Genomic DNA, 21,142 nt, shown 5'->3' with positions numbered 1-21,142 from the left:
ACTGAGCCAAACCGGTTTTGGCAAAAGGATGCCGTTAATGTTTTTTAAAAGTTTGGTGTCTATCCCAGCTCATAAGTAAGAAAGTATTCAGAGCCTCAGGGCTTTAAGAGAGTTCTGGAATAAATGATATGCATCTCCTGGGGAGTTGTGGGCTGTATTTCACAACAGCTAAGCCAAAACAAAACTGGAATGAAAAGCTTGTAGGGTAGGAAAGCATCCTCAACAAATCCCCTATTTAGCTCAGTCTCTGGTTATTTGCATTAAGTTCTGGGGATTTCAAGTTGTCCTTTTGGGACTGCCAGGACTGGGAACAAATGTTTATATTAATTTTTTTTCTTTGACTACAAAAGTTTATTGGACAAAATTTATAAAAACAAAAATAAATAAGCATGTAACATTAAAATCAATTTTCCTCCCAAAAGAACACATTTTAGAAAATATTCTTTGAATTTTTTTTTTTCCTGTGCATTTTTCCTTGATGTGATGCATCACGAACCATTGTCTATGTCATTGTTTTTAAACTTTCGGCTGCAACATCTTATTAATGAGGGCATTTTATCACATTTGGTGGATTGATTACACATTCCTTAACTGTCTCTAGCCAATGGACATTGAATTCACTTTTGATGTCATGATTTTTTTTACGAACACACATTCAATAAACATCCTCACTGAAAATGCTTCTATCCTTCCTTAAAATTATTACAAAAGCTAGACATTCAGGATCAAATTGTAAGTAAAACTTTAAGTCTTTTTGGCACGCATTGCCAAGTTGGCCTTCCATGTTTACATTTACACTTGGGGCTGCCACTGCATTGTCCCTAGCAGAACGCTCTTCTCATTGAACCTGGGCAAGGTGTTTGACGGCTACTTTTGGAGTCCAACCTGGAGGAGGCGAGGAAGGCTCATTTCGGCGGAATATATTTTAAAATCTTAGCGATAGCTCACTAAGACATGGCAATGCTTTTGCTCTTATCTCCTTTTCTAGGATAGATTCTGGGGCATATTTCTGGCTTCAGATCTTGGCTCTGCTACTGGCTAGTTGTGAGACTGGATATGTACATTACTTAACTTCTCTGGCCTCTCCTCCTTAACTGTAAAATCTGAATAAAAAAAATAATATCTGGCCGAAACCAGTTTGGCTCAGTGGATAGAGCGTCGGCCTGCGGACTGAAAGGTCCCAGGTTCGAATCCGGTCAAGGGTATGTACCTTGGTTGCGGGCACATAACCTGGTGGGGGATGTGCAGGAGGCAGCTGATCAATGATTCTCTCTCATCGATATTTCTAACTCTCTATCCCTCTCTCTTCCTCTCTGTAAAAAATCAATAAAATATATTTAAAAAAATAAAAAAATAATAATATGTGCCTTGTAGGATTCCTAGGGTTATATAAATTAATATTTGTGAAGGGCCTACAACAGTGCCTGGGCCTTTGTGAGCATTATAAAGTGTTTGTCGAGTAAGCGAAATAAGGAAATCTCTTCTGAAGTCTTTTCTTTCACTTCTTAATGTTTTCAGAGTGTGTTTGTGTCTCTTCTGCCCACCCACTCAGATTTTATTGCTTTTGTTCCTTTGTCATAGCTTTCCAATGACCTTTCTAAATCTCTAATTTTTTCCTGTTATCTCGGATCAGACATTTAGGACTCTCTTGCAGGGACTGTTTTACATCAAGACTGAATAATAAAATATGGCATAATGTTAATCATTGCTAGTACTGAACACTTAATTATGAGCCAGAGATGACTCAGAACTTCATCTAAAAATCTTCTGTAATCCTCACAAACATCATCTAGATTAAGTACAGCTCAGCTATTATCCTCACATTAAACAAGAGACAAGAGATTAAGCCACGTTCCCAAGGTCTTACTAGCACGGCAGAGCTGGGCTGGGAAACTGGATTTATCTGAAGCTTTTTATCACCCCTTCCCCGTTTCACTCTGTTGAAGGTACAGACAGATAAAAAACTCAGCTTACTTTTGATTAGCATGCTGTTGATGATGACAATCATATCAACAAAACAACAATAAAAATAGCCACTCTTTCCTGGCAGCCTCCTATGGTTAGATACTTGTTCTCCTGTAGGCCTGTTACCGTCAACAAGGAGGCTGCTAGACTGAGGTGCTTCATTTTATTTTTTCAATTACGGGTTCCATTTGATATTATTTTGTATCAGATCCAGTGGTACAACATGGTGGTGAGACAGTCATATACTTTGCAGAATGTTCCCCTCTAAATTTTGGGACCCACCTGGCACCAAGCACTGAGGTGGGTCTTCGGCCAAGGTGGTCACCTGAGCAAGCCAAAATCTAAGCGCAGAAATGCCTCAAGGTTACAAAATCAAAACGCTATGAGGAACCAATCCCCCAAAAAAAGGCAACCAGGCTTACTGTCTGGCCAATCAATTAATTCCTTTTTTGTTGTTGTTGTTATTGTTCTTTTTTTGTTTGTTTTTGCTTCTGCACTTTATGTATGTCCAGGGCTCCTATTCTCCAGCGTTCCTACTACTTATGGCTTGGTGCTGTCCTAAATGCTCAAATTAACTCTCAACCATTCTTAGTGTGACTAAGTTTATTTTGAACAGGTATTGAAATAGCTTTTTTGCACCCAAATGGAAAACCTTGCCAAACCTGGTGGCTCTCGGGGCTATTCTTTCTATCCCATTTCCTCCAGGCCTGCAGGTGGGATCCTAGGGAAACTGGCAGAAGTGGCAAAGGGTGAGAATTCTTTCCGGAGTTCATTCTCTGGGATCTCTGTGGTCCCCCAATCAAGAGAGGAAGGCACAATTCCACGTTGTCCCTTTCTTTCCAGGTCCAGATGGTGCTTGGGAATGTGGGGTACCCATTTGTTACCAATCCTTTCTCCCCCAAGGTAACTGTTTTCTTCTTATTTGCGGTGTTTTGTGTCCTGAGAACTAGGGTTAGCATCCTGCCTGCCTGGGGCATGTAGGTTGTTTATTCTTGGGTATGCTGGCAGCTCAACTGTCAGATTGGGGCTCAAAAATGTGGCCAAAGAGAAATGTGGGTTGTATGCCGTGTGCAGCTAAGGTGCTGGTGCTGACTGTTGCCAGCTTTCAGTTTTCCTTTTGCCCAGAGTTGGAAGTGACTCTGAATCTTGGGAGGATAGTACCATATCTTTTGCACCCTTACGGGCAGGGGTGGGGTGGGGTGGGGGATAGAGGGAGACATCTCTTTTGTTCATGGGGTTATTCAATACTGTCAGTAATGTTTATTGTTAGTCCCAGCTGAAACTTTTTTTTGGTAGCTCTATGGTCTGAAGTTGGCCATATTGGAAGTGATGTTCAGAGCCCAAGAGGAACTTTTTAAAAGGCTTTTTCTCCCCTAAACTAAAATGAAAATAATTACCCAGTAGGAAAGTACAAACATTCTAAATATTAACCTAAATTTAGAAAACTGGAACCATTATTTCTATCTTAATTGAAGATATTCTCCCTGATATAAGAAAGCAGTAGTCCTATAATCTAGGCCAAAATTTGTTATTTGGATCTGTCTGTCATCAAGCCACACTATGCCACTTCCTCTGGGCCTCCTCGATTCTATACCATTTAAAGAAAAAATTAACGTCTCCATTGAACATATGTTAATGTATACCTTTATATGTCTGAATTTGGGGGAGCCTAGAGCATCATCTTCTCAACTGAAGTGGTATACCAATAGAATTACAATTCTTGTGAGCAAGAATTACATATTGTTCTTTTCCCACGCATGAGTGTAAAACATCAAGGAGACACAAAGTCCAGCAACAGGAGGCCTATCTCTGCGCTTACCGGGGGGGGTGGGGGGGTGGGGGGGGGGGGGTGGGGGGGGTGGGGGGGGCGGAGTGGGAGAAAAGACTATAGATCTAGTTTATTGTTTGCTCAAAGCATTAATATTTATCCTTTACTGCCAGGAATGCTTGTGAAGCCCTGTCACTCTAATTTAAAAAATGCTTCTGAGGAGGGCTCCACACTGTCTGCCCTGAAATGGGACCTTGCCATTCTTATTTGTAAACTGTCAGCATGAGGCAGGAACTAACCATTAGGAAGATTTGCTTTTACAAAAATTTAAAGTGATTGGGAAAACCCCAAACATCTATAAGTCCAACTTCTTTTATTCCTTATAATTTTCTTTCTCTTATGCCTTATGGAAAAAGCATAGCATCCACTGGGCTTTATCATTATTTTTTGGGGGGGGACTTTTAACTCAGATGATTTATGTATATGCTACATTTGCAGAATCAGTTCATGAACAAAGGTTATAAGAGAATCAAAGAGCATTGCAAAACATTTTGCTCTGTCCCCCTACTCTTAAAAATGTCCATATGTTTAATTCCAGTATGTGTCTCCACCTCTAAACAGCAGATTGTTTTATTTGGTTTGGGGGAAATAAGAAAGACAGTGTGGAAAAATTTTCATGAAGCTATTTTCAAGTTATAGAATGATAATTTACTCTGAGACTATGATGTTTCCTTCCTCAGTTTTGAGATCTTATTTCTCTAATGAAGTTATGGTGATAAAAAAAATAACTAATTAAAATGTTCTTGTGTTCCAAAAGAAGATACTGATATTCTTATGGTTTCTTATGGTGGCCCTTATCCTTTTTTTTTTTTTTTTTTTTTTTACTATTTGGTTAACTCCTGAGCACTCATATTTTAGAGAATAAGTAAAAAATTCTAAAGCAATTATGGGATTTCTTGGAGGAAGGCCTAGTAAAGGATGCTAAAGCAACTATTTTCCTGTGTGCTTGTTTCTAGAAGAAGTCTAATTAAACTAAGCCATTGGTGATAATGTTCTTAAAATTCACTGTACACACCTGACACATAAAGCAAAGACACACCTGGTTTTTATTTTAGAAAGGATCTACATGTTTCTAATTTTACACCTCTGCTTCAAGTATTCATTAAGCTAGAAATGCCATCCTCTCATCTCTGCCTACTAAAATCAGAATTAACCATATATTAATAATAGAGTTTCATAAAATCCAATTTCATGTCCTTAATGCCTCGTTGAAATACTTTCTCTTTCATGAAAATAAATAAATAAATAAAAATCCCTGATTGCTTCCACCTCTTTCTTCTAAATATTGGAATGTTTAGCATAAATCTTTCTCATATTCACTTTTTTTTTTTTTTTTTTTTTTAACAAGAATAACACCCTTGGTAACCAGTGTGTACTTGTATTGGTTTTCTATGCTGCCATACAAAGGGCCAAAAACTGGGTGGATTAAGGCAACAGAAATTGTGTCACAGGTCCTGAGGCTAGAAGTCTGAAATGGAGGTGCTCTCTCTGAGGGCACTAAGGAAGGAACTGGCTGATGCCTCTCTGCTGGCTTCTGCCAGCCTCAGGCATTGCTCAACTTGCAGAGTGATCATAACTCTCCATCTTCACTGAGCATTCTCCCTCACTTGGCATAATCTTTCCTCTGCATGTCTCCCTGGTCAAAATTTCCCGTTTTATGAAGACAGGAATTATATTGGATTAGGGCCAACCCTAATCACCTCATTTTACTGATTATCTCTATTAAAGGCCCTGTTTTGATATAAGGTCACATTCTGGGATGTTGGGGTTAGGACTTAACCATATCTTTTGTTTAGGGACACAATTTTACCCATAATGGTAATCTGGAATGATTAATCTATGAGGATTCTGAGAAACACTGAGGGATGAGGTTGGAGAGATAAACAAGGGACAGACAATAAAGGCACTTTCCTAAAGGGGAGGTATCAACCAAAGGACTTGTGTGCATACATATGAGCCTAACCAGTGGTCAAGGACAACAGGAGGGTGAAGGCATGCATGGGGAGGGGTGGAGGACAAATATGTGATACCTTAATCAATAAAGACATTTAAAATAAAATAAAGGCACTTTCTACCAGGCTACAAGTTTAAACTCCATCTAATTTTAAAGGATTGGGTCAAATTTAGGAGAGGAATGATATAATTATATTTATGTTTTAGGGAATTTATTCTGTCTTAAATCCTTGTATTACCAGCTCAAAATTCAAAGTCCCGTAGGAACTGAACGTTTAAGTGCTATTCCCTGGCCTCTAAGGGCAAGAAAAGAAAGGACATAGCCCTTCACAGAGGAGACAACTACCTTTCAATCAAGACTTCTCTCAGTGGTGGATTTCCAAAGAAAGAGTGGGCTACCTATATAGGAAGAGAGACTGGATATGAAATACATTGATAAATAATAATAATAATAATAATTATATGTCAAAACACAAAATGATTAAAATAGAGTTTCATAAAATCCAATCTATTTTGCAAGACAGTCATTGACAAATCTGTTGGAATTCGCTGGGTGATAAGCAGCATCTTTTGTTTTAATGAGGTGACTCTTGGTGAGCTCCTGGATGGAGGTTGATTATCTCTGAGGAGGGGAGAGGAGCTAGAGTTTGAGTTGGTAATGGATCATGGCTACATGATGTAACCTTCCTAAAAATTCCTGAGGGGCTCAGAATGCTTCTGAGTTGGTGAATGCATCCATATGCTGGCAGGGTGGAGCACCACAGCTCCAGGAGTACAGAAACTCCTGCACTCAGGATCCCACTAGACCACTCTTGGTATTAATTTATATCTTTTATAATATTCCTTATAATAAACTGGTAGACATAAGTAAAGTGTTTTCCTGAGTTTTGTCAGATGTTATAGCAAATTATTGAACCTGAGGAGGCAATTTAGCCAGTCATTCAAAAGTTTGGGAGATCAGGACATGAGATTGATATCTAAAGTGTGTGTGTGTGTGTGTGTGTGTGTGTGTGTGTGTGTGTAAGCATCCTTGTGCCCTTGACCTTTGGGTTTATGTTAGTTCCAAATAGCTAGTAACAGAATTAAATAGAAATTTAGGGCATCCTATTGGTGTCTGAAAAGCTACTGAATTGATTGGTGTGAGAGAATAAATTGATATCAGGAGGAAGTGTTATGAATAGAGAAAGTTTTCCTTTAGCAATTTAATACAACCACCATTTTATTATAGTTCATAATTTGGGATCAGGAGTTTGGACATAGCTCAGCTGGGTGATTTGTCTCTTCCATATAATATCAACTAAGGATACTTGTTGGTATTAAGTTGGTATTTAGGCTTGTCTTGAGCATCAAAGAAGGTTATTGGGGTAAATAACTATAATAAAAGATTAGAATCAGCAAGGACTATCAACTGGAGTGCGTACTGGTGGTCTCTCCAATGTGGTTGTCTCAGAGTAGCCAGATTTCTTACACAGCAGCTCAGGGCTCCCAGAGAGAGTTTCAAGAAGCCTGAGAAAGTGGCAAGGCTTCTTATTAATCGAGCCTCAGAATCTCAGGATGTAACACATTCTATTGGTCAAACAAGTTACTATCTTGGATTGAAGAGGAAAAGAATTAGACTCACCTCAATTGGAGGAGGAGTAAAGAATGCGTACCCATCTTTATTTGAGCACAGCAGGAGTTAATATTAGCATAACTATTAATAAAAGTTCCTCATATAGTTTTGGAGATGCTGACAAAGTTTCAAAAAATAAGCAAGTAAACAATGAAGCTAATCAGGTGCTAAGTTGTATCATATGGTATTATGTGTGCACTTATGATATGTATTAATAAAGCTAGACCTTTGTACTGGAGAACATTACTTCAAGATTTGGGCAATTTTGAGTTGAGAACACTTACTTAGTTAATTGTTTAAGGTTTCTAATATATCACAATATTCCTATATATCACAATCCTATATAATAAAGAGCTAATATGCTAATTAGACCGGATGGCAGAATGACCTTCCGGAATGACCTTCCAGAATGTCCAGTGGGTGGGACTGTGGGGCCAGGGGGCCATGGGCCGCGAGGCAGCTTGGACCGCAAGGGCCTAGCCCCTTGCACAAATTTTGTACATCTGGCCTCTGGTACAATATAAACTACTGTAATAGTGCAATTTGAGAATCATCAAAAGAATACTGTCCATTAAGACATTATTAAAATGTTAGATGTGCATTGACAGATTTCAACCATTATATACATACATACATTTATTTATATATATTTATTAATATATATATATATATATATATATATATATATATATATATGAAATACACCATAGTTTTGTTTTTTAAAGCTTTGAAAGTGTTGCCATAATGAGTTGTGAACAAAGATTGAGATCATTGGGAATATTTAAAAACCCAGCCCTTGGATACTATTTTCTCACTTTTACACAGTTCCATAAAACACAAATAGCAGCTTTATTGCTGCTCTCTGTTGTTTTACAAGTTTCATGTTGGCAGCAGTCAGGGTTATGATGCAGTCAGCATTTTCAGACCGGCATGCACGAAAACATTAGATCCGAGAAGAGAGACTCAGCTCCACTGATATCCTGTAGTGTTTTGTTTCGGGAAATGCCATGCTGGTGATTATAAAGGATGAAGTCATATATTTCTACCAACCACATCCTACCATTATGGTAATTCTAATTGTAGTGAACTGTAGAATCAATGAAAGAGAAAAAATAACTTCCTTCCAATAAAATAAGAAACAAACAAAATAAAACATTAAATGTTTGGCAACCTTTGTTCAATCACATTATATATATATATATATATATATATATATATATATATATATATATATATATATATATATATATATAAAAGGTACATTATGATCCTTAAAGAACAAAGGAATAGTAGAGGATCTGTCTGAATATATAAAAACTTACTATTATTATCAGCATCATTGTGTTGTATGAATTTGTTGTCCCAAAACTCACTGATCGAGGTTAAGCAATCTCAACAACTAGTTAATATACCAATTAGTCTGTGACAAAGTCATGTTGCCTTTCACTAATTAGAGTACCATTAACTACTTTTCTACCAACATATACTCTTCTGCTGTGGACAGCCTATTATTTACTGCATTTTTCTTACCACTAAAACCACAGAATTAGAATTGAATGGTAAAGTTGGACCTATCTGAGACTCATTTCCACCAGTGGAGTCAATATTTGCCCAGTGCTGGGTTCAGTAAGAGGGTAGATACTTTCATACTATGGAATGAATGATTTTACATATTGGTTCATTTCACAATATCAAGTCCCCAAACAAAGATGCAGGATCTTTTGCTTTCTTTTCAGGACCTAAATAAATAAATAAATAAATAAATAAATAAATGAATAAATAAATAGTTCAGATTCCCCTCACTCAATATTTTGTTTCTAATAACCAAGACATACAAGCATTATGCTGGTATAGGGTTAAAAAGATGAGTGAAAAATGTCTGTTCACAGAGGTATACAGTAAAGTCAAAGAGGAATATACACACATGTAAATATTGTAAGTGATGATTTCATTCTTTGAATTTGCTCAAGTGAGACTCTAAAAGATTTTACTTAAATTTTAAGAATAATCATTTGAGCTATTCTTTTAAAGCTTTACTTGCTTATTGTAGAATAAATTAAAACTTTGGTTTATCATGCTAAGATTACCATAAATTCTCAATTTCACATAATTGAATTTAGCCAGGGAACCCAATAGAGCAGTATTTTGCTTTTACTTTAAAATTACATTTGATCTCCATCAAAGATCCAGCCAGTTGCAATCCTATATTATAAAAGCCCAGCAACCAAACAGCAGAATGACCACTTGATGGGTTGCTATGACGTGCGCTGTTCACCAAGGGGCAGACGCTCAATGCAGGAGCTGCCCCCTGGTGGTCAGTGCACTCCCACAGTGGAAGCGCTGTTCAGCTGACCAGAATGAGTGGTGCTCCCACAGCAGGCCAGTCCCCACAGGCCACACCCCCACCAGTGAACGAATCCCTTGCACTGGACCTCTAGTGTAAAATACAATAGACCTCTAAAGAAAAGTATATTTTACCCATAATAAATTTTAAACCTTGTATTCATTCTGGAATTAAACACATACACTATTATGAATAAGAAGAAGCTACATGATGAGGAGCTTGAAGTGCTGGATAGTAATATATCTGAAAACCTGCTGTGCATGTTTTGTCACATGATGGTGTGACAAAAGATAGTAGTGCCACAATGGTCAGAATGTATTGTATTTTCAACTCTGACTTCTATCCACACAAGAAAGATCCAGTGTAACCCCCCCACCCCCACCTCTTGCTACATCATAGGTTCTATGCCCAGATCATGGCAGACGTTACATCATCATAAAAGAGTGGTGTGTAGAGAGAAAACCATAGGGCAGAATACACAGATAGACACCTTCCTTGTGGTAATAAGTAAAACAGCTGTCAGCATTTTGTTAAACATATTGGAGAGAAGCAAAACCTTACAGAGTTAGTTACTAAAATGGAATATAAAGTTAAATTTGAAAATGTCTCACCCCTTGGGATAGTCAGGGATATCCTTTAGGGCACTGGGGAAATGAAACAATATCCATCTTCAACTGCTTTTAGTCTTCAGGATCTAGTGTTGTCTGATATCCAAAGAAGATAATCCATGTGCAGGCGCTGATGTGCGTGAGATTATACGGGACACTCCCTAATTGTGTTCTAGGAAGACAATTCATTAGGCGTTTGAGTAAGCATGATTTAACATAAAGATAAACATGTAAGACTTTCATATCAAGTCATCTGCAAACTAAAGAGTACTAAAGTTCCTTTCTTTCTGTCAGAGCCTGTGTTCCTTCCCTTAATGCACACCAACCAAGTGCTAAAGACTTGGCATTGCAGGGGCCTCTCTCTCTCTCTCTCTCTCTCTCTCTCTCTCTCTCTCTCTCTCTCTCTCTCTCAGCCTAAGAAGCATCCTTAGTTCTTTTTCCTAATCTAACCTACAGACTATTCAGATCAGATTTCACACATTGTCCTATTTGTCTTCTGTAAGAATTTTTCAGGTCCAGGATCCAATCCTAGATTACCTGCTGCATTTCAGTAGTCATGTCTTTTTAGCTTTCCTTAATCTGGATCAGTCTTAATTTAAAAAATATATATATATTTTATTGATTTTTTTTATAGAGAGGGAGGGAGAGGGATAGAGAGTTAGAAACATCGATGAGAGGGAAACATCAATCAGTTGCCTCCTGCACACCGCCTACTGGGGATGTGCCCGCAACTAAGGAACATGCCCTTGACCAGAATTGAACCTGGGACTTTTCAGTCCACAGGCTGATGTTCTATCCACTGAGTCAAAACCAGTTTCAACATAGGTTAGTCTTAATTTTTATTTGTTCTCTGAACTGTGGTATTTTGAAGAGCTGGGGCCATTTATTTTGTAGAATATCTTCTCCATAGAAGTCACTAATGTTATGACCTAATCTAATTTTCATTTAAAGGACCCACCTTCAAATACTTCCAAATACTAGCATATTGAGGGGTAGAACTTCAACATACAAATTTTGGGGGCACACAAACATTGAGACCATAACACCCATATTGCCTCATTTGATCTTCATACCACCTATGAAGTAAATAATAATTTGATCCATTTTACAGGTGGAGAAATTGAGGCAGAGAGAGGTTATGTCATGTATATAAGGCCATAAAACCAGTAAGTGGCAGAATTTAAATCTAAGCAGTTTGAACCTATAGTCTGGGCTCTTGACTACTATGTTATACCACCTTATAATATTAAAAATGAATCATGAGGGAACAACATGAAGTGTTCAATAATTCAGATTAAGATATGTGTCTATCTTATCAGAAAGCTTCCCAAAGTAAACTTATAACTTGCTATATATCCTCATTCAGCTAAGATTACTGTGTGGAGACTCTTAGAAGCAAAATTTAAACTATTTTTTTTTTCTCATCAATTACCTAAATGTCACAATATTGATTAGGGACTACATATAGGTTAAATGAATGTTCTTTCCATAATAAATCTGAAAAAGGCACTTGAAAATTTATTTTTAATGTGCCCTTTAACTATTTGTCTTTCCTTTCTTGACATATTATTACTATGGGTCTAGCTCTAAATCATTTTCTCCCCATTATTCTGGCAGCAACATTGCCAGAATAAAGCATCTAGAATAATAAAAGCATGATAGGCTAATTAGACCAGTCGTCCTTCCAGAGGACCTTCTGGACGACGCCAGGGCTGTGAGGGAAGCCTGGCTCCTGGGTGCCAGAGGGAAGCCAGTGCTGGCAGCCGAGGGAAGGAAGGCCTACTCTTGCACGAGTTTTGTGCATTGAGCCTTTAGTAATTATTGTATATAAATAAAAACATGGAATGGTATTTTATACACTAAAAATGGCTGAAGTATTTCAACAGTTTAAATTATACAACCTGAATGACATCAATATATGAAATTTAGGTGAGAATGTTTTGTATCTTTTAGGTTGAGGTTTATTAAACTGTTCATTCATTTGCCAAATATTTACTATGTCTTCACTCTGTGGCAGACACTATTTAGGTACCAGAGGTGTTTCGTGGAAACCAAACAGATCAGATGGCAGCTCTAAGGGAGTTTCTATTTTGGTAGAGAGATAATAGACAATACACAACTCAATAGAAAAAATAAACAAGAAAACGTATAAAATAGTAATAAGTTCTTCAAAAAGAATTAAGTTAGATGTAGTACTGAATTACTGATGGCTTACTTCAGAATAGATGGTTAGGGGAGGCCTCTCTAAAAATGGCATTGAGAACCTAACATCTGAATGACAGATAGGATCTAGCCAATCAGAGAAGCCAAAACCCCGGAGTGTTCTAAGCAGAAGGTAGTATACTAACCAAGTCCCTAAAGAGCTTACTTGGCATGACCTAGGAAAAGAAAGCCAGATCAGTGATAAAAGGCAAAGAAGAGACAGCTTAGAGATGAGCTCAGAGAGACAGGTAGAAAGTAGTTCACACTGGGCTTTGTATGGATTTCTTTTTCGGGGAGATGTAAGCCACACTGAAGTAAGGTAGTGATACAACTGAATGTACATTTCAGAAGATCACTCCAGCTTCTGTGCGAAGAATGGATCATGGAGGGTGTCAGTTGATGCTGGATTTGGGAGCATGTAATAAAAAAATCTAAGAATAGTAGCTTGAGTAACATGGTTCTTTTTCTTTTTCTCACATAGCATAATACCCAGAGGTAGGCAGTTTGAATATTTGTAGCGATCTTTGCATTTCCTTTCTTCTTTTACCTTTTTTTTTTTTGAATTTTTGAGAAATTATTTTATTGATATCAGAGAGGAAGGGAGAGGGAGAGAGAAATAGAAACATCAATGGTGAGAAAGAATCATCAATTTGCTGCCTCCTGAACACCCTCTACTGGGGATTGAGCCCAAAACATGGGCATGTGCCCTGACTGGGAATTGAACCCTGACCTCCTGGTTCATAGATTGATGCTCAGCTATGGAGCCACATCTGCTGGGCTTGTTTTTTTTCCCTTTATTGTCAACATTAGCCGAAGATAGCAGGCCTTTGTTCAATCTAAATAGAAAGAGCAATGAAACTTAAGGGACAGAGAGGGCTTCTACCAGATGAATTGTCCTATTTAAATGGATTTTTCAGAAATCTCACTAAAAACTTACAACTGATTGATCAATACTGTGTATGTGGCCAACACTATTTTCAAAGAGCACTGTTCTTAAGTTTTGGGCTAGACACAATGCTGCATCCATCAAAGCTGTGGCTAATTACTCATCTCTCTCAGTTTTTGTTTTCTCATTTATAAAATGACAACAACAATAATAACAATACTCCTAAATAGTTACTTTATTATGGTGAGCTTAGAGGTTAAAGGAGATGGTAAATTGGAACATTTAGCACATTGGATGGGATGTACCATGTCCAGGAATACTATTTATTGGAATGCAAGCTCCATGAAGGTAGGAATCACATCTGCCTCGTGCAGGTTTTCAGCATATATTTGTTGGGTGTTAAATAAATAAGTACAGGAGGAAAACTTAGAGGGTATGACTGTGGTTGGGCTCATTTGGTAGAGTGTATATGTTTGTGTTAAAAATAAACACATGAGGGGGAAATAACACCAACAGAGTGCTTTCCAAACATATCATTAACTGAGCCCAGATTAGGCTCTCATTGCATTCTCTGAATTTTTGGAAAAAAATTCATTGCTGGTAATGTTTTCCCTCAGGTATTGCCAGGATTCAAAAATATCAATTTGCTTCAAATAACGTTTGGTGAAGACAGAGGTAATACAAAAGAATAAAGAATTTAACTGTTAAAATTCAACTGCTTTTTGAGTTAGGTAAAAATAAATTTAAAAGCCAAACACCTCTGTCCAATTTTAGATTTTTTTTTAATTTAAATTTTATTTTTAATTTTTACTTAAGGAGAACAATTTACCAGCAACTGAGGGGAGAAAAAACAAACACCTGACCATTGTTGCTATTTTTAAGCTGAATCTCATTACAAAGAGGCAGATTTTTTTCCTCCCATAAAATATATTTAGACCAATAAAATTTGAAAAAAAGGAAAAATACATTAATAGCTCTTTAATTACCAAACCATTTTTTATGAGGTTTAATTTGTTTGTTTTATTTTGTATTTGTTTTGTTTTGAATAGTGACAGGGAGGGCTTCTGACTGTTTACTAGGCTTTCTTTTTGTATCTAGTCTTACTTAAAAAAATTTTTTTTTTTCATGCTATTACACATTCACCTTGCAGAAACAAAAATGATAGTCACTTACTGACTTAAAAGTAATTAGCTTTCTAAGTCCCAATGAATACATTTGGGTTTCTGAAACAAAAGAGCAAAGGTATAAGCATTCCTATCTTGGTGGTAGAAGTCATAAAACAAGTAAGTCGAGGACCTTATGCGGAAGCTCTTGCAGACCACACAAGTGAATTTAGATGCTACTTTAACCAGAGGGAGATGTTGAAGAACTGCAAGCAAAGGGGTCCTGTGTTCAGGTTTTTAGGATGGAAATGCAATTCTGCCTGTAGGATATAGGATGAGGGTTTGAGGTAGTCATGAGAAAATAGAGGGAGAAGTAAACCGTAGAGTACTGAACTGGTCAAGAATGATGCAACTCTGACTTAGGACACTGATGGCTATGATTCTTGTGATTGTATCAGTATAAATTATATTTTGATAGTAGAAGCAACCATGCTGAACAGGAATTGTATATACAGACGTAAGGAAGAGGAGGAAGCAAGGGAGCATTCTAATTTTCTGCAGAGGACAATGAGATGGTGTGATTAACCTGAATTATGAAGCTAGAAATAAGTTTGAGGAGAAAGATGAGTTTTAGACATATGAAGTATCCACTGATATCCATTAAGAAGTTGGGTATAGTGTGTTAAAACCCAAAAAAAGAGGTTGAGCTGTATATATAAAAGGTCTGGAAGCAGAACATTATGTAGAGTAAGTTGAAGAGTACAGAAGAACCAGCTTACAGGGGATAGGGGTTGCTTGTCAGGGGAAAGGCCAGTGCAAATATGCAGGCACAGAACCAGAGACAGCTTCATACCAAAAAGTTATGTGGGACAACTACAGAGGCAGGCTGTGCCCAGATTTAAAAAAAGGAAGATCTGGTATGTCAGCTATCCCAAAGACCTTGGGTTTTATCTTGCAATGACTAGGAAGCCACTGAAAGGTTTTTAAGGGGAGTGATATGATACCATCCAGGCTGGAGGCAATTATAAAGAATGGAATGTGAGGAGTCTGGCTGGAGAGAGGGTGACTAATTAGGAAGCTCTTGCAATCCCTGGGTAAGAGATAATGAGAGAGTGTTTACTAAGATAGCAGCAGTGGAAAAGGATGTGAGGACAAAGAATGGAGATAGAGTGAGTGTTTAGAAGTTGGGTATGAAGACAGAGGGAAAGTGAGGGGTCAAGGATGATGCCCCAGTGTTTTTATTTGGGTGATATGATGACTGTATCATCACATTAAAAAACTGGAAAAGATAATGGGGGAATGCAGGAGAAAGGAGACTGAGAAGATATGGCTAAATAATTAGGAAGGAATTTAAAAAGAATGTCGTGTTGGGAACATCGAGAATGTAGAGTTTCAAGAAGGGGTCCATAATGCTAAATGCTCTTAGCAGTCAAGTAAATTAAGAACTGAAACTTTTACCTCAGATTTAATGATCCGAAGAACATTTCTGGGTGAAAGGGTTTCACTGGGGTGATATGGAGAGAAATCAGACTGCCGTGGGAGGAAGACAAAAGGAGGAAGTGGTAATAGTCTAGACACCATCTTCAAGGAGCTTAGAAAATAATAGAAGAGGGAGACAGAGAAGAAAATGAGACTGTAGGATAAATCCAGTTTTTTAATTTTCTTGACTGAATGATAGGTCATATATATATATATATATATATATATATATATATGCTAATTCCTCACTTTCTAAGATTAAATTGTTTAATATGCAATATGAACAATTTTATGTAAGCCATAAAAAGTAGAAAGTAAAATATTAAATACCATCATTTATTATTAATACTTTAAATAGTATAAAATGGAGATAAAATCAATAGTATTAGATACCAACAATAATTACATTACTGCTATCCTTTTTAGAATATATTAGTCAAATATTACTTTGTCAAGATTTTTTAAAAATAAAATCCTGCTTAAGATGAGGAAGTCCTCCCCAACTGATTACATTTTCCATATGTTATTCATTTTTTAGCAGTAGGATAATTATTCCCAGACTTCTAGTGAACCTCTGAAGGCCTCTGGAATGTTTACTTTACTTGGGCTTTTGTCTTATTGTTGTGTGCTCAGTATTCCTTTAGAGTGGGATTTGGATATCGAGGATTAACATTCATAAAACAGCAGAGTCCTCTCATCAAGCAAGCAAATCCCAAACATTCTATGGTTTAATAAAACAAAAGCATTTCCCCTTGCTTAAAACTAGAGAATATCAACTATGCTAGAAAACCACTCTCCACATTTATACCCTAAACCAGTGGTCGGCAAACTCATTAGTCAACAGAGCCTAATATCAACAGTACAGCGATTGAAAATTCTTTTGAGAGCCACATTTTTTAAACTTAAGCTTCTTCTAATGCCACTTCTTCAAAATAGTCTTGCCCAGGCCGTGGTATTTTGTGGAAGAGCCATACTCAAGGGGCCAAAGAGCCGCATGTGGCTTGCGAGCCACAGTTTGCCGATCACTGCCTTAAACCATCTCCCAAGAGCTTTATTTACTCATTAATTTATGCATTGTACAGTTTTTATTCTGCATTGTTGTGTACAAGTGTTCAGTTGCTAAAAGATACTTCAAAACCACATATATAAAAATCATTTACCTTTGTACCTGCAGAATTTTTAAATTCCAAATTAGATTCCTAACGGTAGCTCTTGCATGGATGCCCTCTATACCCTCTCACCATGCTTTCCTCCTTGTGAATGCACTCCACACCCCTCTCAGACTCTGATATCTCATACTAGTCATGACTCCCTCTCCCATATGAAGAAATTTGTTTGTGTGACTCAAATAAATGTTAAAGCTTTATGCACATGCAGGAGCACCTGTGGAGCATCAAGGTAACTCCCCTAAGTGAAGTAGGACTGAAGTTTTGTAAGGTAAAGAGAGGGCTATATGTACTTGAGGTCTGGCTGGGTTGAAGATTCCTTGAGCTTTAACTGCTGCAAAACCTTCGGTGAAAAAGACTGGAGATTTTTCTGTTTGTCATAACTTTTGCTAGGGACCATTGGTTCAATTCCCTCCTGGAAACTGTCAGAACAATTTACTTAAAATATGTTTTAGCAATTTCTGCATTTTTTTCAGGTTTAGAAGAGTGGGAAGTAGAAAAAAAAAGGAAAGAAAAAAGCGGGAGTGGCAGGGGGAGAAAGAGAGGAGAAACAGCAAAGGTTGAAGGGTTGAAAAAAGGGTTGAAAAAAGGGTTGAAAAAAGAGAAACTGGGGTCTGTTTTAATTCTCTTACCATACCAAGAGGTTCACTTTGGTCAGCTGTGACTCCTCATGAAGGGTAGCTTCTCTGTGAATGTTCCCTAGTTTCTGAGTTCCAGTAACCCTGCCCTGAGCCAGCTTCCTTCACCTACCCCACCCTCCACAGGTGCTTAACTTGCTCTGCCTAAGCTCAGCATAGACATTAGACTAAAACTGTTCCAACAGGGAAGAAAAGAGAAGGGTGGACACCACTTGCCCTACTTGGTGACTCACTGAGAACCTACCTCATGAACTTGAGTACCAGGAGAGGCTTCTTCAGTTACTGAACCTGACTGGAAGCCAACAGTGGAGGCAGGGGGATCTCAGGGTGCTTCGGGACTTTTGTTGTTCTGCCCTAGGCCTGGTGTTAATAAAAGCAAGCTTTGGTATACAACTTGGTCCTTCCCATGCACATCCAGATCCAGTAGCAGCAGCTACAAGCTCTTTGTTGACCTAGTTTCTGATTGACAGAAAGGTATACTAAATGTGTACTAATGTGTAGTTGATATAGATAGCATGATACATTTGAGAAGTATAATTCTTACACTAAATCAGGAAGCATAAATCTATTTTATGTTCTAGAGCTTCTGAATTTTGTTTTGGTTAGGACTCCACTGTCCTTGAATAACAATGAGATTATTTCTTGACTAGATTGTGCTGAAAACCAAATATCTTAAGTATTTTTTCTCTGTTCTGCAGAGTTGGTTCTGCTATGCTAAATCTCAACTGGTACATAGAGAGGGAACTCATGAGTGAGTAAAATTGCCAATCTTCTCTCATAAGGAAATCTGCACTTTGAACTAGAGAACTATCTCAAACAAAGGTAGTTTTTTTTTTATAGAGACCATAAGAAATCCTCAAAGTATCCATAAGAACTATCACCCTATTCCCTTAGATACTTTTCAGAGCTATATTGCTGATTGATAACCTTTTTTATTGCCCTTACCAGGTTGTCTGGTACACTTAACAAGCCAAGTTTTCACATTTCTGTGCCTCATGTTTGGAGTTATACTACTACTTTTTTCTTCTAGTTTATAAATAACAGAAATTTATTTACCACATTTATATTGTATACTACTCCTTCTACCTATTACAGCAAGTTGAATCTGTCACTTATCATCCTTAAGAGAGTATTGTTCCTGACAGCTGTTGCCATAACAGTATATATATTCCTTGTAGGAAAAAAAAATGTTTTTATGCATCAAAGTTACGCTACACACGTATGAAGAGTTTATAGAACACTAGAATTCCCTCCAAAAAACAGTTGAGTGCTGACAGAATGTCTGAGTGACCATCCCATAAAAATTCCTATCTGATTAATACCTTTTCATCTAAACTGAGTTATATTTTTGAATTTTTCAAAGACAGTATATATATATATATATTCACTGGATATTTATATTAAAATTTACAAATAAGAATTTCAAAAATTCACTAGCATATTTTATTCTAATTTATTTTGAAATCTAATTTAGTGGATTTCTGTATGAGTAGATTCATTAACAAATCCAACAAATGATCTTAATTTTTTGTGCAAATTTCTGATAATGCAGAACTTGGAAAAGTACACATTGCTCTAATTAGTAGCTCCACAAATAATTGAAAGAATATTTAGGGGATTTTTATAGGAATAATAATTTTACAGTACCAGCTTGATTGTATTAATACTACTAGCAATCCTGTCACATTTATCTGTCCACAACCTTAATTTCTTTCTCTTCTCTCTCTTCTCTTGCTCTCTCCTTTCTCTCTTTCAACTGAAGGATATTTAAATATTCTCATCTCCCCTCCAACCTCCAGCAGTTCTTTTTCAGTTGGGGCCATTATTGTTACACTGAGACAACCACCACTATAACTATCCATTCACCTCCATGTATTTCCACATACTCGGACTTCCTTCCTATTACTCTGGATGAACTGTTTATGTTAATATAAGGTTGACCCTTATACCTGGGCAGAAGACCTCAGTCTTCCCCTCCTAGAGTGTATCACTCAATATTGCCCCCTGTTTCTCTGCGTCATCAGTTTACTTACCTCTATGGGATCATTACCATCAGCTCACACATTTTCAATATTTCCTCCCATCTGAGAAGAGAAAAACCATCCCCCTTGATCTAACATTTGCTCTAATTCTTACCCACGTCTCTCCTTTCTCTAAGAGGACAATTCCTCAAATGAGTTGCCTGTGCTCAGACTCTAATGGCTGTCCTCCCTCCTCACATGAAAATACTCCAGTCAAGCTTCAAGTCTCTACCCCTCCATTGCCACAGCTCTGGTCAACATCACTATCAAACTTCATGTTGCTCGTGCAAAGGTTTAATTTTCATTGTCCATCCTACTTGATCTGTTAGCAGGTGATAAGCAGCTGCTGCCTCACTTTCTTCACTGGGCTTTCAGGAAGCCAGCCTCTGCAGGTTTTCATCCTAATTCCCTATTTCTTCTCAGCCTCTTTCCTGGCCTCTCACTTTATCTTCCTGACCTTGACAGTCAGATTTCTCCAGGGCCAGTTCTTGGAGTACTTTTCTTCTCTGGATTTATTCATTCCTTTGGTGAATTCATGTTTGAGCTTTCTAATGTTTAGAAACATTATTTTTTCTAATGTTTGAGCTTTAAATACCACCAATGTTTGGTGACTCAAATGTATATACTTAGCCTACACACATTTCTTGAATTTCTGGCTCTTATTTTCAACCTAGAAGCCCCAGGGATCTTTGAAAAATGCAAATTAGCTAATTCCTTGTCCCTGTTCAAATTTTACCCCTGGATTCTTGTGTCCCTCAGAATAAAAGGAAAATACCTCTTATTGGCTCATAAGACCTCACCTGAGCTGACCTTCCCATTGCCTCTCTGCCTTGTTTTCTTCTGCTGTCCAGTCACTCACTCAGCTCCAGCCATGATTGTCTTCCTCGTGTTCTTTAAACTCGGTGAGTGCACTCCAGCCTTAGAGCATGTGAGCTGACTTTTCCTCCAGATGTCTCTGACTCGCTCCTCTGCTCTTTAAGTTCTTGCCTTCTGAGTAAGGCCTCCTTCATCATATCCCCTTCACCACTTCATCAGTGATACATCCCATTTTCTTTTTTGTTTTTCTTCACAGCACTTTTCACTAACATGCTGCATATTTGCATTATGGATTTATTGTACATACTTTTCCACTGGAACATAAGATCTATGAGGACAGGGATTTGTATCAGTTTTGTTGTTTGCTGCTGTATCCCTAGCACACAGCACTTGGCAAATATTCATGTTCAATATGTTGGCGTTTCTCAAAGTGTGGTGCCCTGACTGCTAGCATAATAGTAACCAGAACCCATTCAGAGCACGTTAGAAATGCCAATTTTTGGAGCCTACCATAGTCCCAC

The 21,142-nt window shown here is 37.6% G+C and overlaps 1 long non-coding RNA gene across 6 annotated transcripts in view; it reads right to left on the bottom strand.

Annotated features, from left to right (window-relative positions):
- LOC123652377 overlaps positions 1–20,805 on the bottom strand; it is a 74,837-nt gene extending 54,032 nt beyond the window's left edge. For 2 of the 6 annotated variants that reach the window (XR_006741687.1, XR_006741688.1), the window contains exons 1-3: positions 20,606–20,801; positions 15,960–16,092; positions 10,314–10,482 (exon numbers count right to left, since the gene is read on the bottom strand). This is a non-coding gene — a long non-coding RNA (uncharacterized LOC123652377). Of the gene's footprint in view, positions 1–8,971; positions 9,098–10,313; positions 10,483–15,959; positions 16,093–20,605 lie in introns of those variants that run through there. The other 4 variants (XR_006741686.1, XR_006741684.1, XR_006741685.1 and 1 more) reach the window with 4 other exon arrangements.
- Between the last annotated feature and the right edge of the window lie 337 nt (positions 20,806–21,142).

This window comes from Pipistrellus kuhlii, unplaced genomic scaffold, assembly GCF_014108245.1.
Source record: "Pipistrellus kuhlii isolate mPipKuh1 unplaced genomic scaffold, mPipKuh1.p scaffold_m20_p_15, whole genome shotgun sequence".
NCBI lineage: Eukaryota > Metazoa > Chordata > Mammalia > Chiroptera > Vespertilionidae > Pipistrellus > Pipistrellus kuhlii.
The sequence above is the reverse complement of the archived record's forward strand: the minus strand, read 5'-3'. Positions and strand labels throughout refer to the sequence as shown.